Raw genomic sequence first — 19341 nt, 5'->3', positions numbered from 1 at the left:
CACAGCTCCACCCCCTAGGGTGAAAACATAACCACTGGTAGAGTTAATTTCATCATTGCCAGAAACCCAGTTAGCATCACAATAGCCTTCCAAAACTCCTGGAAACTTGGAGTAGTGCAAACTCCAATCCATGGTACCCTTAAGGTACCTGAGCAATCTCTTCAAAGCATCCCAATGTTCATGACTTGGGTTATGAGTATACCTGCGTAATCTACTCCAGAATAAGCAATGTCAGGTCTAGTGTAGTTCATCAGAAACATACACTACCAATAATCTACATATTCAGATTGGCTAACAGGATCACCATTATTTTTCCTTAAGTGGATGCTTGGATCATAGGGAGTCCTACTGGATCGACGTCAAAAGAGTTTAAATTTTTTAAGTAACTTTTTCAACATAGTGAGCTTGGCTAAGACAAATGCCATTTGGAGTTCTCTGATTTCACTCCTAAAATCACATCTGCCTCACCCATATCTTTACATTTCAAACTAGAACTTAGAAAACTTTTGTCTCATTGTACCTCGATCCAAATTAGTCCCAAAAATTAACATATCATCCACATAAGACAAATATCACACAACCATCAGAATCATGCTTAGAGTAAACACAGAATCACCTTCATTTACATGGAACCCATTACCTGTCATAGTCTTGTCAAATTTGTCATGCCATTGCTTTGGAGCTTGCTTAAGCCCAATACAAGGACTTGACTAATTTACAACCTTATTTCTCTTGACCAGGAACAACAAACACCTTCCGGTTGAACATGTAAATTTCCTCATCCAAATCCACCATTTAAAAATGCAGTTTTAACATCCCATTTGATGCACAACAAGATCATGAATGCAAGCAAGAGCAATCAAAGTTCATGTAGCAATTTTAGTGACAGGAGATAAGTATCAAAATATCAATACCATGCCTTTGGGTGAATCCCCTTACCACAATTCTAGCCTTATACTTGTCAATGGATCCAGTGGATTTCAATTTTTTCCTAAAGATCCATTTACAAGTAATGGGCTTGCAACCCCTAGGCAGATCACCAACTCCCAAGTATTGTTACTTAGGATTGACTGAATTCACTATCTATTGCCTCTTTCCAAAACCTGCATCAAACAGATTTCATAGCCTCTTCATAGGTCCTAGGATCATCTTCCAAAATAAAGACATAAGCAAAGTCATCATCAATCAAGTAAGGTTCAGTTAAGAAAGCAGTAATAAAAGATCATCACCATAACTGGTTTCCTTTCTTGCCCTCTTGCTCCTCCTGGCTCCAATTCAGAATTCACATCAGAGGTGGGAGGAGCAACAACAGGCATACTAGAAGAAGTGCTAGAAGAAGGCACATCATTGATACAAGATATTTTCAAAGGAAATACTGTTTCAAAAAACTCGGCATCTCTTGCCTCAATGATGTTACCACCTGCATAAAGATTGTTAGCACCTTTAACAAGAAAACGTATGCAGGCACTTGGTAAGCATAACCAATAAAAATACAATCAACCGTTTTAGGACCAATCTTGTCCCTTTTGAAGCTGGGTATAGCCACCTTGCTAGACACACCCCCCACACTTTCAAATACTTAGGTTAGGTTGCACGACCCTTCCATATTTCGTATGGAGTCTTGTCTAGCTTCTTGTGAGGTACCCTGTTCAAAACATGACAAGCAGATAAATAGCTTCCCCCCACATGTTATCAGAAAACCCAGAACTAATAAGCATAGAATTCATCATGTTCTTCAATGTTCTGTTCTTCCTTTCAGCAATCCCGTTCTGCTCGGGGTGTGTAGGGAAGCCGTTGTCTCATGAATGATCCCATTCTGCTCACAAAATGCCTTAAGAGTGTTAGGGTCATATTCACCACCCCTATCACTCCTAAGTCTCTTGATCTTCCTATCAAGTTGGTTCTCCACTTCGCCTTGTATTTGAGGAACATTTCCTCAGCCTCATCTTTTGACCTGAGAGATAAACCATGGTGAATCTTGAGCAGTCATCAACAAAAGTAATATAATACCTTTACCACCCCTGCTCTCATAATTTTTAAAATCCCCCAAGGTCACTATGAACAAGCTCTAGTACTTTAGTTTGTCTATCTATTGATTTAAATGGCTTCTTTGCAAACCTGGCCTCAACACATACTTCACATTTGCAAAATCAGTTTAGAAAAACTGGGGATCAAGTTAAGTTGTTTAAGCCTTTTAATTGAAGCAATGTTAAGATGACCCAACCTTGCATGCCATAATCAATAGACTCAGCAATATAAACAGAAGAAGTACTAGCATTCTTATTCATATTTCAAGTTTGACATCAAGAGTAAATAAACCCCCATTACAGAAACCCTTTCCACAAACTCCCCATTATGAGTAATAACAAGCCTATCAGAATCAAATGAAAGCTTCAATCCAGCCTTAATTAGCAAGCTACCAGAAATCAGGTTCCTACGCATTTCTGGAACATGCAACACATTGGTAAGAGTAATAAGTTTTCCAGAGGTAAGAGTGAGAACGATCTTCCCTTTGCCTTGAACAGTTGCAGAAGCTGAATTACCCATGAAGACATTTTCACCATCAGTTTTTTCGTAGGTAGTGAACATGTCTTTGTTGGTGCAGATATGTCTCGTTGCTCCAGTATCAACGATCCATTCAGCAACATTACCTGTCAAGTTAGCTTCTGAAACAACAGCAACAAAATGGTTAGGATTAGAAACTTCATTAGCTTCAGCAAGGTTGGCTTGGTTCTGATCCGACTTCTTCTTGGATCTGCAATCTACAGACTTGTGACCAGTTTTCCCACATTCAAAACACTTGCCCTTGAACTTATACTTCATTGGTTTCCCTTGAGGCTTGAAAGGACTTCCCTTTCCCTTAAACTTTTCAGAATATGCATGAGGCTTAGGTTCTACAAGGTTAGCCTTAGCAGACCCGGAAAACACAGATTGACCCTTATCCTTAATACGATTTTCCTCCTCAATTTTCAGGTGACCTACAAGCTCCTCTAAGGTAAGGTCCTTTTTCTTATGCATTAACTGATTACGAAAATCTTTCCAAGAGGGTGGGAGTTTCTCAATTAAAACTATAGCAAGGGTAATATCACAAATACTCAAACCCTCGGCAGCCATAGCAATGCAAATATTTTCATAAGCATGAATCTGATCAATAATTGGTTTATCATCTTGGACTTGAAAAGCTAACCACTTACTGACACAATAACGCTTAGTACCAGCATCATCAGTTCCATATTTCTTTTCTAATGCATCCCAAATATCCCTAGCATGATTAAACCCCATATAGATATCAAGCAATGTATTCGACATATGATGCAGCAACATGCCCTTACATGTCCTATCATCTTTAGCAAATTTCAACTCAAAAGCATGCAATTCAGTTTCATCATCAGTTTCGACAACTCCATCAAGCACATAAGCAATCTCAATTTGTTCTAAATAGAATCGCATCCTAACAGCCCAACGTTTATAATTCTTGCCATCAAGAGGTTCTAACTATACATATCAGGAATCATGAATTGGAAGTCAAGCCATAATAATCGTCTTTTAGATTGTTCCCGATTAAAGCGAAATTAGAACAACTTATCTGATTCGATGAACTGAACGAAGAACAATTGTTGCGTCGTGGACACCCACTGTCCTAAAGACGATTCCGCGCTACCTCCCGTGCAGTAGAACAGAATGCGGTCGCCCTCCAGGATTAGCGCAACTCCGACGTTGTGTGCACTCACAAAGCCGGATGGAGTCAGAACGTATGCCCAAAACCGAGATAGCAATTTGTGTGAGAGTAAGAATGTGTTTTCGTATTTTGTGTGTATGATTTCTTTTGTGTGAAGGGAACTGAAACTCTGATTTAAATAATTAGAAGGAAAGCATTGCAACAGACAAAAACGGCTGAGGGAATGAATGTTGCAACAGCCAGAAAACGGTCAAAAACATTGATCATAGTAACGGACGTAATTAATGGCATTTAATCCAACGGTTACGTAATCAATACAGATTCCCGTAACAGTGACTTGCGCAAACCGGTCCAGTTACCAAAAAGAACAGGGTAAACCCACCCCACCCCACGCCCGCGAACCGCATTCCCAAGAGCCCAAGAGCCAAGTACCAAGTACCAAGGCCCAAGGCCCACGGCCCACGGCCCGTGCCCCGCCCGGCGCGCGCGCGCGTGTGTGTGATGTGTCCACCCATACCATTCTCACACTTTCTTAAACAAGAGTTACACTCATTCCCCAATTAATAAACAAGAGGAATATGAAGAGTTTTTCCAATGTGGGACTCTTGAATTTTCACTCACCCTTTTTTTCCTTTGTGTTTCCCAATGAGAATTTCCAACAATCCCCCACAGGTTCGAATATGCGGAAAGAAAGAAAAGAAAGGAGAAGGATATTGGTTTTGGGCAAAACAAAACAATTGAATAGGTGTCAATGTCTTTCGACTTGAATTAACACTTAGTGACATTTAAGCTATGATCTCTTTCCTACCAAGTGACTTTCGTATTGAACTTGATAGGGAGATAGAAACCCGTCACTTAAAGCACGCAACTGAATATGTATGACATTCTGACTCCGCGAATAAAGTGACGCCTTATACTGGCCATACGTCCGACCTGGATATGCTCATAGGTGCTCTAGAGAATAGCCCACATCGCAATTCTCATAGGAAGCGGCCACACTTCCACACCTACGTAGGTGAATCCCATCAAGTGTGAGCTACATTCACACCACCAACATATGGTATGGGTTCATTAAGAGCCGTATGCTCAACCTCTTTCCTATTGTAGCAAGCACATTATAACATCTAGGGGATGGACAAAAAATAAAATTTTGTGCTTCCGAATTATAACAATAATGTCGTCCTTTGAACTCTGTGAGTAGGAGTTCATTATTTTACAATTCATTCAACGGGCTTCAGGCCCATCCCTTCCGATGTTTCCAAAACTAGTTTTCTACATAGGCCTTTCGTTAACGGATCCGCAATGTTCATTTCAGACTTTACATAGTCTAGTGATATCACCCCACTTGACAATAATTCTTTGATGGCCTTGTGCCTCAAACGAATGTGCCTTTTCTTCTCATTGTAGGCATGGTTGTTTGCCACAGCAATAGCCGCTTGCGAATCACAATGAAGTGCAACTGAAGGAGCTGGCTTCCCCCACAGCGGAATATCTGCAAGCACATTTCTCAACCATTCTGCCTCATGACCTGCCAATTCAAGAGCAATAAACTCAGATTCCATAGTAGACATAGCAGTACAAGATTGTTTACAAGATTTCCAAGACACAGCTCCACCCCCTAGGGTGAAAACATAACCACTGGTAGAGTTAATTTCATCATTGCCAGAAACCCAGTTAGCATCACAATAGCCTTCCAAAACTCGTGGAAACTTGGAGTAGTGCAAACTCCAATCCATGGTACCCTTAAGGTACCTGAGAATCTCTTCAAAGCATCCCAATGTTCATGACTTGGGTTATGAGTATACCTGCTTAATCTACTCACAGAATAAGCAATGTCAGGTCTAGTGTAGTTCATCAGAAACATAACACTACCAATAATCTTAGCATATTCAGATTGGCTAACAGGATCACCATTATTTTTCCTTAAGTGGATGCTTGGATCATAGGGAGTCCTAACTGGATCGACGTCAAAAGAGTTAAATTTTTTAAGTAACTTTTCAACATAGTGAGCTTGGCTAAGACAAATGCCATTTGGAGTTCTCTTGATTTTCACTCCTAAAATCACATCTGCCTCACCCATATCTTTCATTTCAAACTTAGAACTTAGAAAACTTTTTATCTCATTTACTCGATCCAAATTAGTCCCCAAAATTAACATATCATCCACATAAAGACAAATAATCACACAACCATCAGAATCATGCTTAGAGTAACACAAGAATCACCTTCATTTACATGGAACCCATTACCTGTCATAGTCCTTGTCAAATTTGTCATGCCATTGCTTTGGAGCTTGCTTAAGCCCATACAAGGACTTGACTAATTTACAAACCTTATTCTCTTGACCAGAACAACAACACCTTCCGGTTGAACCATGTAAATTTCCTCATCCAAATCACCATTTAAAAATGCAGTTTTAAACATCCATTTGATGCACAACAAGATCATGAATGCAAGCAAGAGCAATCAAAGTTCTAATAGTAGCATTTTAGTGGCAGGGAGAATAAGTATCAAAATAATCAATACCATGCCTTTGGGTGAATCCCCTTACCACAATTCTAGCCTTATATTTCAATGGATCCAGTGGATTTCAATTTTTCCTAAAGATCCATTTACAAGTAATGGGCTTGCAACCCCTAGGCAGATCAACCAACTCCCAAGTATTGTTACTTAGGATTGACTGAAATTCACTATCTATTGCTCTTTCCAAAACACTGCATCAACAGATTTCATAGCCTCTCATAGGTCCTAGGATCATCTTCCAAAATAAAAGACATAAGCAAAGTCATCATCATCAAGTAAGGTTCAGTTAGAAAGCGGTAATAAAATCATCACCATAACTGGTTTCCTTTCGTGCCCTCTTGCTCCTCCTTGGCTCTAATTCAGAATTCACTCAGAGGTGGAGGAGCAACACAGGCATACTAAAGAAGTGCTAGAAGAAGGCACATCATTGACACAAGATATTTTCAAAGGAAATATGTTTCAAAAAACTCGGCATCTCTTGCCTCAATGATTGTTACCACCATGCATAAGAATTGTTAGCACCTTTAACAAGAAAAACGATATGCAGCACTTGGGTAAGCATAACAATAAAAATACAATCAACCGTTTTAGTACCAATCTTGTCCCTTTTGAAGCTGGGTATAGCCACCTTTGCTAGACACCCCCACACTTTCAAATAACTTAGTTAGGTGCACGACCATTCCATATTCGTATGGAGTCGTGTCTAGCTTCTTGTGAGGTACCTCCTGTTCAAAACATGACAAGCAGATAATATAGCTTCCCCCCACATGTTATCAGAAAACCCAGAACTAATAAGCATAGAATTCATCATGTTCTTCAATGTTCTGTTCTTCCTTTCAGCAATCCCGTTCTGCTCGGGTGTGTAGGGAGCCGTTGTCTCATGAATGATCCCCATTCTGCTCACAAAATGCCTTAAGAGTGTTAGGGTCATATTCACCACCACCTATCACTCCTAAGTCTCTTGATCTTCCTATCAAGTTGGTTCTCCACTTCGGCCTTGTATTGAGGAACATTTCCTCAGCCTCATCTTTTGACCTGAGAAGATAAACCATGGTGAATCTTGGCAGTCATCAACAAAAGTAATATAATACCTTTTACCACCCCTGCTCTCATAATTTTTAAAATCCCCCAAGTCACTATGAACAAGCTCTAGTACTTTAGTTTGTCTATCTATTGATTTAAATGGCTTCTTTGCAAACCTGGCCTCAAACACATACTTCACATTTTGCAAAATCAGTTTTAGAAAAACTGGGGATCAAGTTAAGTTGTTTAAGCCTTTTAATTGAAGCAATGTTAAGATGACCAACCTTGCATGCCATAAATCAATAGACTCAGCATATCAAACAGAAGAAGTACTAGCATTCTTATTCATATTTCAAGTTGACATCAAGAGTAATAAACCCCCATTACAGAAACCCTTTCCCACAACTCCCCCATTATGAGTAATAACAAGCCTATCAGAATCAAATGAAAGCTTCAATCCAGCCTTAATTAGCAAGCTACCAGAAATCAGGTTCCTACGGCATTTCTGGAACATGCAACACATTGGTAAGAGTAATAAGTTTTCCAGAGGTAAGAGTGAGAACGATCAATTCCCTTTGCCTTGAACAGTTGCAGAAGCTGAATTACCCATGAAGACATTTTCACCATCAGTTTTTTCGTAGGTAGTGAACATGTCTTGTTGGTGCAGATATGTCTCGTTGCTCCAGTATCAACGATCCATTCAGCAACATTACCTGTCAAGTTAGCTTCTGAAACAACAAGCAACAAAAATGGTTAGGATTAGAAACTTCATTAGCTTCAGCAAGGTTGGCTTGGTTCTGATCCGACTTCTTCTTGGATCTGCAATCTACAGACTTGTGACCAGTTTTCCCCACATTCAAAACACTTGCCCTTGAACTTATACTTCATTGGTTTTCCCTTGAGGCTTGAAAGGACTTCCCTTTCCCTTAAACTTTTCAGAATATGCATGAGGCTTAGGTTCTACAAGGTTAGCCTTAGCAGACCCGGAAAACACAGATTGACCCTTATCCTTAATACGATTTCCTCCTCAATTTTCAGGTGACCTACAAGCTCCTCTAAGGTAAGGTCCTTTTTCTTATGCATTACTGATTACGAAAATCTTTCCAAGAGGGTGGGAGTTTCTCAATAAAACTATAGCAAGGGTAATATCACAAAATACTCAAACCCTCGGCAGCCATAGCAATGCAAATATTTTCATAAGCATGAATCTGATCAATAATTGTTTATCATCTTGGACTTGAAAAGCTAACCACTTACTGACACAATACGCTTAGTACCAGCATCATCAGTTCCATATTTCTTTTCTAATGCATCCCAAATATCCCTAGCATGATTAAACCCCATATAGATATCAAGCAATGTATTCCGACATATGATGCAGCAACATGCCCTTACATGTCCTACATCTTAGCAAATTTCAACTCAAAAGCATGCAATTCGTTTTCATCATCAGGTTCGACAACATCATCAAGCACATAAGCAATCTCAATTTGTTCTAAATAGAATCGCATCCTAACAGCCCAACGTTTATAATTCTTGCCATCAAGAGGTTCTAACTTAGACATATCAGGAATCATGAATTTGGAAGTCAAAGCCATAATAATCGTCTTTTAGATTGTTCCGATTAAAGCGAAAATTAGAACAAACTTATCTGATTCGATGAACTGAACGAAGAACAATTGTTGCGTCGTGGACACCCACTGTCCTAAAAGATGATTCCGCGCTAACCGCTCCCGGTGCAGTAGAACAGAATGCGGTCCGCCCTCCAGGATTAGCGCAACTCCGACGTTGGTGTGCACTCACAAAAAGCCGGATGGGAGTCAGAACGTATGCCCAAAACCGAGAGCAATTTTGTGTGAGAGTAAGAATGTGCACTAGTAGAAAAAACCCCTGTTGCAGCCCCCTTGTTGCAGCGTACATGTATTAATACGCTTCAACAACTAGTCGGTCAACGCGGGTCAAACCATTTAAATGGTGTTTGCAGCGTACAATTTAATTGTTCCCTACAAAAGTGTTTGTTGCAGCGTACATTTTAAAAGCCCCCTGCAATAGCCCGTTTTTATTGCAGCGTACATTTAAAAGCCCCCTGCAATAACCCGGATAAAAAAAATTCGCTGCAATATTATACTACGGAGTTATTCAGAACAAATTAAGCATCTCAAAACTTCAGCTCGCCGCGCGCTCAACTCCCTTCTTCTTCCCCATAGCTTTCCCTGCGTCGCCCCCCTCAAAAAAAAAAAAACCATTCCTGCGTCATCAATCTAGCTTCCTCGTCGAGTCGTCGGTGGTTTCTGGCCTCCTCGCCAGTCGCCGGTGGTCTCTTTTCTCGCCTCCTCTGCAGATGCCGTTTGTTCAATTAATTTTTTTGAGTTCTGTGCTTCGTTTTAGGTTTTGTTCAATTTGTTTGTTCAATTCGTTTTAAGGGTTTGTTCTATTCTTTTGTTCAATTCGTTTTTACGGTTCAATTCGTTTGTTCAATTCGTTTTAGGGTTTGTTCAATTCGTTTTTTAGGGTTTATTCATAGATAAAGATGGGGCGGTGTTGGAATTAGAGAATGGTGGTGGTGGTGGTGGCGGTCGTGGTGGGGTGGAGCAGGGGAGGTGGGTTGACTGTTGTTAATTGCATTGTACGTACTATTGAAATGTGATTTTTCATGTTATAATTCTTTACCTTCATTTTTTATGGTCTTGTTGTATTTTCATCCTATCATTTCCAGAAGCTGTATTGATCATAAATCTCTGAAGCAAAGTGGTGACCTTTTCTCTGAGTTGTTCATTTGACGTTCACTTATTGTTGGATGTACCAAGAACACAATTGATGCTATTTTCTTACAAATTATGGGTGTTTGGAAATATTAACTCATTATGAAATGATGAAAGTAGAATATTTAGGCTTTTGCTTTGTATTATTTAAGTAGACCTTATGACCTAATTATCTTCCTTTCAGGCCACAGATTACTACGGAAAAGCTGTGCAGTTGAATTGGAATAGTCCCCAGGTTTTTTTCTTTTTGTATTTGGCTATTTTATCTTTTTACTACAATTCTTTAGATTTCTGTTCATTTTTGTCATTGTAACAATCTCATTGTTCCTTTCCAGGCGCTTAACAACTGGGGACTTGCACTGCAGGTAATATTTCTCATCTATACAGTGAGAAATGCAGAAAGGAAAGGCTGAGAAGTGCATTTTTTGTTTACACTAGAAAGTTAGTGGCAATACAATGCTCTCAGACTTTGGCTTTACCATTCCCTGTTTTGTGATACAGGAACTCAGTGCGATAGTCCCTGCTAAGGAAAAGCATAACATTGTTAAGACGGCAATTAGTAAGGTGCAAACATATTACTTGATAAACTCAAGATAACTAAATGATTTTAGGTGTGGGTTACATACGAAATTATGAATATTATTGAATCTTCACTATTATTTGATTCTCTGTAATATACCTTGATGCAGTTCCGTGCAGCAATTCAGTTGCAGTTTGACTTCATAGGGCTATTTACAACCTCAGAACTGTTTTGGTTAGTCCTCAATTATTCTTTTCTGTTTTAGCAATGCTTGTCCAGTGCTTTCTTCTTTCTTTATTATTATCATCTGGATATTGTGTTGTATTGAAGGGTTACACGGTCACTGAGATCGGATGATAAGGTGAGTTATGTATATTTTGGTTTTGCAGTATGGCTTAGCCGAGGACTTGCTAAGAATCGGGGGATCAGTCAGCCATAATGATATTTCGCCCAATGACTTGTATAGTCAGTGCGCTGTCTATATTGCAGCTGCTCCACGCATTGAAGCCAAATTACTCGGTAAGCTCTCTGCAATTCTGGTTTCTCATCTTCACCCTCCCTGCCTCTTCAGCGGTCCTCACGAAACATTGATGCGGGTAGGCTTGTATACACCTCAACCTTCCTAAATCTTCTTTGGTAGAATTCTTGGTGGGTGTTTTTTTGTCTCTTGAAATTGGACCTATTGGGCTCTTGCGCTTTGTATTTTTCATCCTGATACAACTTTCAAGCTCAGAATATTATTGGAGAAATGCAAGGAAAAATTATAACGCAAAATCATTATGCTAGGCCAATGTATTCCTATTGCAAACAGTTGCATCATATCTGTTTTCTCTGACGAGGTTTCTTGTGAGTTGTAATTGTGACAGTTTTTTTGGTTTTGCTTTTAAACTTGTAGGTCTACCGCAGTGCACTGAGGCTAGTCCGTTCTATGGTAAGAGTCCTTTACATAAAATCAACAGAAAGTGTACATAGTTCTAGTTACATTTCAGCATTTTACGTGACTGTAAAAACCACATTCTACTTTCCATTTAGTTATCCTCAATGCTAGTTTGACCCTCTCCCCACCCCTCAATAGGTAATCCCTTTACGGCTTTACCCGAATCAAATTATCAAGTACTTTGTGTATGTTTAAGGACACTCCCAGAGCTTTGATCAACTTTCACCTTTCATGAATGTCAAGTGAAAACATATCAAGGAATATAGTAGAGACGTTCCTTAAAATTCTGTTTCCGAAGCTTGACCTTTTAGGGACAGAAATTATGGTTCAATTGATATTTGTTTGATTTAGTTCTCTACTCTAGTTGCTTCTGGAGATAATCCAGTGTTTCAAGGAAGAGGGCGGGGAGGGGGGAGGGGGGGGGGGGGGGGGGGAAAGAGGAAATGTTCTTGCAGACAAAAACATGCACCTTTATGCATTTTCATATATAGTGGTTTGTGTTGCTCCCTGACGTTAACACAAGGCTTCTCCTTTTGCAGTGTGTTAAGTCATGATTTGTTCTAAATCTCTCTTATCTATTTTTCAGCTTCCTTTGCCCTATCTTAAGTGGGATATCTGACGGCTCCACCTCCAGGAAATCCAATAGGCCCCCCATAGTGATTGGAAGCGGACACAATTTGTCCTTAACCATGAGGGTCTTTATCAGGTATTTCACTATCTCCTGGCTTGGGAAGGAAAGTGATATTTAATCAGACACTCCAGGATGTTAGACAGGCAATATTTAATCAGACACTTCAGGTGTTGTGCTTTCCATGGCTCAGTTGCATTGCGTTTAGAGCATTGTTTAGCTAAATAATCCTATTTTCTAAACATCTTTCCATGTGATATCTTTTCATATAGTAACAAATACATTTCTTGATGAAAACTTTATGGGAAGTTCTACATCCTGACCTCTTCGTTGGGAAATTCTACATGGTGGAAACTAAAAAGTTTCATTTTCTTGGTAATGGCTTAATACACTAAGTGTCGTTATCAACTAAAGTTATGTTAACCCACCACTAATTTACCATATTTCTGACCCTAAATATAATTACTAACCTACCCTCTAGTTAATACACCTCACTCCAAGTCTCCCACCACCACCCACCATCCAAACAACCTAACCACCCCACGCCACCACCTGACCCCACCGACCAGTCCAACCCCATCGCGCTAACCTGACCCCACCACCCGCACCCACCACTCTACCACCCAATCTCACCACTTCTTCTCTCCATCTTCACCAACAAGGCAACAACCACACGCAGCCCACGTCTCCCGCCGGCAAGCCAGTTTAGCTATCAACGAGCTATTCCCCAGCCAATCTGTTCAGCGAACCAGCCAACCAATTCAAATGCAAACTTGGCAACATCAAAAGAATCGGATGTCTTTTTCTTCTTCTTCTCATGGATCTGACAAAGCTGACTCGAAGAAATCGGCTTGGCCTCTCCAGCAACAGCTTCCCCAGTCCAACCTCGTTTATATTCAACAATTTAACTTCTATAAATAGATCATTTTTGCAGAACAATAATTTTTTTGGGTCCCTTTAATTTATTTATTTTCCACCATGTAAAATTTTCGAAACCAGTAGACCACCATGTAGAATTTCCCAAATTATATTGATTGTTGTTTGTCTTTGTTTTCCAACGTCTTGCAGTGAAGTTAGCAGTGCCTCTCTTTCTCCCTTTCTCTATCTTGACTTGAGAAACTTGCAAGGATACTGTATTGTACTCGTTTCATCCTTGGGGTTGATTTAGCATCTGAAAGTTACTTTAGTTGGAATTTTCACCTATGGATACTTGCGATGGAGAGCTATCAAGTTCTTGTTATATGGTAGTTTCTTTAATTGGTTTTCTAAAATTTATGGGGACCTATCTATTGCTGTGTGTAACTAAGATAGATATCTCTTGAGATTTTCTCATTATATGTGGAGACATGACATTCATCTTGACTCATGCAGTTGGATAATGGTATAGATTATGGAGATATGTTGAGATATTTGACCATTGTGCAATCTGATGGATGGTTGAAAGTAATGTTTCTTACTGAACCACCCCTTTCTAATGCAGATTGTATCCGAACAAAAGACATCACGGCAGAGTCTTTCTAGCAAGCAAGTAGATGGGCCAAATATAAAAAATAGAGCCGTCAAAGTTGACATCCCTGACATTGTTTCAGTGTCAGCATCTGCTGATCTTACTTTACCACCTGGGGCTGACTCTTCATTGACACAATACACGGACCTGTATACTTGGTTAGCAACTTCTTTTACCTTTTATATCTGCATTTTCCATACATCTCAATGATTCTTTTTCCTCAATGTCTTTTATTTTTTTATTTTGACATAGGGTTAAATTTACTGAAATGAAAAAGTTTTACAAACTAAACAAATAATTAAGGTCCTTATAGACCATTACATATATTACGAAACAAACTAAATGCATAGCTTAACATTCACAAGGTAGCCGCTCTTCCATAGCGTCCTTGATTGTTTCTCAATTTGTTATGACGATAACTGGAAATTTGGCCTTATAACGCTGCTGTTCTCTCACGGACATCTTAGGTAGCTGACTCGTGGGAATCTTTGGATGGTTGGCTGGATGCAATTCGTTTAGTTTACACAATTTTGCTCGAGGTAAGAGTGATGTTTTGGTGGTGTAATCACTGGATGATTAGTCTTTGACTCTTTGTTAAATGTATTAATTGTATTATCGGTAACGCTTTCTTTTCCCTTTTAATTGGGTTGTGTAGCATAGAAATATTTAATCACAGAAATCAATGTATATTAGGAAGAGTTTCCTGAGGAATCAATTTTTTATATGCTTAGTTTTGACTTTCTAGAACTCATTCCAATCCATTTATGCATATTTAAGGCTCATTGTGTCGTTATAGGTCATATTTAGGCTAAAGTGCCATTTTCGCTCCCAACTTTGAACTTAAGAAACCTAATGACTCATTTTAAACTTATTATATGATAAATATGCTTAGTTTTAAGTTTCTAAGACTTATTCTAATCTATTTATGCACATTTAATGCTTGTTTTATCGTTATAGGTCATATTTAGGCTAAAAATGAGGCATTTTCGCTCCTAACTTTAAAATAAAGAACCTAAGCACTCATTTTAAACTTAATACATGTTTAATATGCATAATTTTAACTTTATAAGACTCGTTCCAATCTATTTATGCACCTTTAAGGCTCATTAGGTCGTTATAGGTCATATTTAGGCTAAAATGACATTTTCGCTCCCAACTATGAACTAAAGAACCTAAGGACTCATTTTAAACCTACTAAATGTTTTATATTCTAGTTTTAATCTTTCTAGACTCATTCCAATCCATTTATGCCCATGTAAGGCTCATTGTGTCGTTTAGGTCATATTTAGGCTAAAATGACATTTTCGCTCCCAACTTTGAACTTAAGAACCTAATGACTCATTTTAAACTTATTATATGATAAATATGCTTAGTTTAAGTTTCTAAGACTTATTCTAATCTGTTTATGCACATTTAATGCTTGTTTGATAGTTATAGGTCATATTTAGGCTAAAATGAGGCATTTTCGCTCCTAACTTTAAAATAAAGAACCTAAGCACGCATTTTAAACTTAATACATGTTTAATATGCATAATTTTAACTTTATAAGACTCGTTCCAATCCATTTATGCATATTTAAGGCTCATTGTGTCGTTTTAGGTCATATTTAGGCTAAATGACATTTTCGCTCCCAACTTTGACTTAAGAACCTAAGGGACTCATTTTTAAATTATTATATGATTAATAGCTTAGTTTTTGAGTTTCTAGGACTTATTCTAATCTACTTATACCCATTTAATGCTTGTTTGATCGTTATAGGTCATATCTAGGCTAAAATAAGGCATTTTTCGCTCCCAACTTTAAAAATAAAGAACATAAGGACTCATTTAAAACTTATTACATGTTAATATGCATAATTTTAACGATCTAAGACTCGTTTCCAATCTATTTATGCACCTATAGGCTCATTGGGTCGTTATAGGTCATATTTAGGGCTAAAATGACATTTTCGCTCCCAACTTTGAACTAAAGAACTTAAGGACTCATTTTAGACTATTAGGACATTGTCATTAGTTTCTTGAATGTTAAATGTGATATTTAATGTGTATTTAATCTAATGTTTAATTTAAATTTCTGTTTTTGTAAAGGTCTACACTCCGAGGATTGCGCCTTAGGCGAGGAATTTGATGTGGTTCGTGAGCAATGGGCTAAGTTTTTTACCAACAGTATTTATTATTGGCTTAGCGCGCTTGATCGAGTGGGTTTAGTTGTTATAGAATAAATTTTATATTAAAATGTATGTTTATGTTGAAATTGGAACATATATTTAAATGTATATGTGCACTTTGGTTTTGGGATATATAGTATACAAAACTCCAGTTGTTGTTTTTATATTTGTTATACAGGTTGCGTTATGTCTATTATTGTTTTGACAGTGTTTCTATATTTGGTGCAAGGCACTCTAGGTATCCCTAAACAAAATTAGAATTTTCCCGCCAAAAGTGCTTTTTTTGCAGCGTACATATGTTGTACGCTGCAACAAGGGAAAAAAATTTCGCAAAAATTCAGACTTTTGCAGCGTACAAATAAATGTACGCTGCAAAAATTGAGTAATTCAGACTTGTTGCAGCGTACAAATAAATGTACGCTGCAAAAAGTTGAGTCTTTTGCAGCGTACATATATATGTACGCTGCAACAAGTCCAAAATTTTGCCAATTTTTTGGCACTTGTTGCAGCGTACATCTAAAAGCCCGCTGCAACAAATCACTTTTTGCAGCGAACATTGTACGCTGCAACAAGTTCAGACTGTTGCAGGCCCCCCAGTTGCAACATACGATGTACGCTGCAACAGGGGTCCTAAAAGCCCGCTGCAATAAGGTTTTTTCTACTAGTGGTGTTTTCCGTATTTTGTGTGTATGATTTCTTTTGTGTGAAGGGAACTGAAACTCTGATTTAAATAATTAGAAGGAAAGCATTGCAACAGACAAAAAACGGCTGAGGGAAATGAATGTTGCAACAGCCAGAAAACGGTCAAAAACATTGATCATAGTAACGGACGTAATTAATGGCATTTAATCCAACGGTTACGTAATCAATACAGATTCCCGTAACAGTGACTTGCGCAAACCGGCCCGAGAGCCCAAGGCAGAGCCCAAGGCCCAGGCCCAAGGCCCAAGGCCCACGGCCCGTGCCCGACCCGGCGCGCGCGCGTGTGTGTGTGATGTGTCCACCCATACCATTCTCACACTTTCTTAAACAAGAGTTACACTCATTCCCAATTAATAACAAGAGGAATATGAAGAGTTTTTCCAATTGGGACTTTTGAATTTTCACTCACCCTTTTTTTCCTTTGTGTTTCCCAATGAGAATTTCCAACAAAGATTACCCACTAATTAATCAAGACTGATTTTTTTTTCTTTTTGTATTTGCAGTAGCTTCTTGATATCGGTTAGAAAGCAGAGCAATAATCAAGCGGTTTGTGACTCTAAGTCCTTGCGGATAGTCGTAAACCGTAGCCAAATAAGGTAATTCATCATCTTGATTCACTCTTTCTTTGAATCCCAATACCGTTCATCCCAAGTGTATACCATACTTTTGCAATAGGGATAAATTTCGCAATTTACGACAACCCTTTACCTTTTGATATCAACCAGTCACCGAAAGCCCAAGTCTTGGGAATATGTACGTATCTGATATATTACTGACTACAGATGAAACCAAGCAAAATTATTGACCATGACTCTAGTGATTCCATATTTCGACTAATCGTAATTAAGTTTGGGTCTGAAAATATATGACTTTTAATACGAAGTGTATTACTCTGATTGTCTAAGAGTATCACGCAAGAGGTCTAAGTAATCATACTTAGTTTTCCAACGTGAATGCAGTTCCTATCACAAAATTGACAACCCTTTTTGTCTTATTACCTTTTTGTCTTGAGGTATGCATGATGTATATTATCGTTGCTAGCCCTCAAATTGGGATGTTTCTATCATGGTCATCTTAAAAATGACCATTGTTTAGAATTAATATGGGCCACATAAAATTCTTTTATTTTATCTTTAAATTTAATGAAAATAATATATTTAATCTATTTATTTTTTTTATCTTTAAATTTAATTACACAATTTCTTTTTATGAAAATACCTTTTGTAATTTCTGAATTTTCCAAAAATACCTTTTGTATTATCTGAAATTAATAAATAAAATAATTAGTAAACTTAATTAACAATTAAGTTTATTAATTAACAATTAAGTTTATTTCTCTCTCCGCTTGCTTAAGCTGACCCAAGGTTTCATCGGAGTTCCGATTGCCGGAAAATTGACCTGCAGTGAATCAGTGATGGACCGCACAAAACTCGTTCGTCGTTCATCGTTCGCCGTTCGTCGTTCATGGGTATCGCCGGAGTTCTTTTATATTCTCATAGTTTCGTCCTTGTATCTTACCACGAAATTCTGGGTTTTGGGTTGTTAGATCTGAAATTCTGGGTTTTGGTTGGTTAGATCTGAAATTCTGGGTTTTGGGTTGTTAGATCTGGAAATCAAAAGAGAGAGCTGTTAAAGAGCAATGAATGTCGGTGGTTGTTCCATAGAATTTGCAACAATTATCGGTAGCCATAGCCGTAGAAATGAGAAATGACAGACTTTGGTGGCCGCCGGAAACAATGGAGTGCCGACGGAAGTTTGGCAATTCGTCGGGAGTGTTAAATATGTTGAATAATAATAATGTTTTAGTGTTAAATCTGGAATTTCCGTCGATTTAATGATGGTTACCATGCCTGGAATTTGCTTGGCAAAATTTGCAGGTCTGCCACTGCCATGGGAGAAGGAAGGAACCGAGGTTTTTACTGAATATCCTTATGTTCTTTAAAATCGTTTACGGCTAGTATCCAAACACTTTTTGGTGATTACCATCCTTATGTCTTTATGAATTTACTAACATCTGCAAGGATAGTATTCGTAAACATTGTTGGTAGCTACCTTTCTTAAGGTATTACAGAAATTGCCAACATCAATTAAGGGTAGTACCCTAACACAATTCAAAATGATGATTTAGTGAAACGTGTCCGTAATTTCACCCTTTTTTCTCCCAATAGTGAAACCCTTCTTCTCTGTTTCCCGCTTTCTGCCCTACACTTTCTTGCTTTCTCCCAGAATTGTACATTCAAACCCTAAATTCTATTCTTCTTAAATCTAATTTTGGTCTCTTCAACTCACTCTCAGATTGTACATTAAAGGATAATCCTAAATTCTATTTTTCTAAAACCTAAATTCGCTCTCTTTAATTTCAATTTAAGCCCATTCTCAGGTGAATTGGGCACTAAACCCTAAATGAATTGTACATATAATTTATAAGTTGTAGAATTTCTAATGATTATGGGTCCTTGTTTCTTTGTAAATGCACGCGGAGGTATCCGGGTCACTTCCCAAATACAGGTTAGTAACGACGAACTACGGTGTTGGTCATGTCCGAAGGGATACAAGATACAAATGGAAAAGGTTCCCTTGAAATTGTTTTAGATGTAAGTAGATTAATTTTAGAATTACAAAAGTCTTTCATTTGTTTCTGGGTTTGGATAATTGCTTATTTGTTTTTCTCTTCTCCTATGCCATTGTTGCTTGAATAGCGAGTTAGTGTTATAGAAAACCATGTGAATCAACTCAATTGGAGGGTTGGAAACTTGGAGTATACATTGAAAGAAGTGAAGGACCTCATAATTAAGTCAATGAAAACAGGGGATGGTAATCGAGGATGTTCTCCGAGTTCCCCATTCTTTATCAACGACGACAGCCTAAAGGGTAATCGAGGATGTTCTCCTAA

General features: G+C 38.3%; 1 pseudogene; it reads left to right on the top strand.

The window, feature by feature from the left end:
• The first annotated feature begins 9736 nt into the window (after positions 1–9736).
• Positions 9737–14155, top strand: LOC130465178 (protein HLB1-like; annotated as a pseudogene).
• The last annotated feature ends 5186 nt before the right edge of the window (positions 14156–19341 follow it).

The sequence above is a fragment of the Spinacia oleracea genome, unplaced genomic scaffold (genome assembly GCF_020520425.1).
Source record: "Spinacia oleracea cultivar Varoflay unplaced genomic scaffold, BTI_SOV_V1 SOVchr0_084, whole genome shotgun sequence".
Classification (NCBI taxonomy): Eukaryota; Viridiplantae; Streptophyta; class Magnoliopsida; order Caryophyllales; family Amaranthaceae; genus Spinacia; species Spinacia oleracea.
The sequence above is the reverse complement of the archived record's forward strand: the minus strand, read 5'-3'. Positions and strand labels throughout refer to the sequence as shown.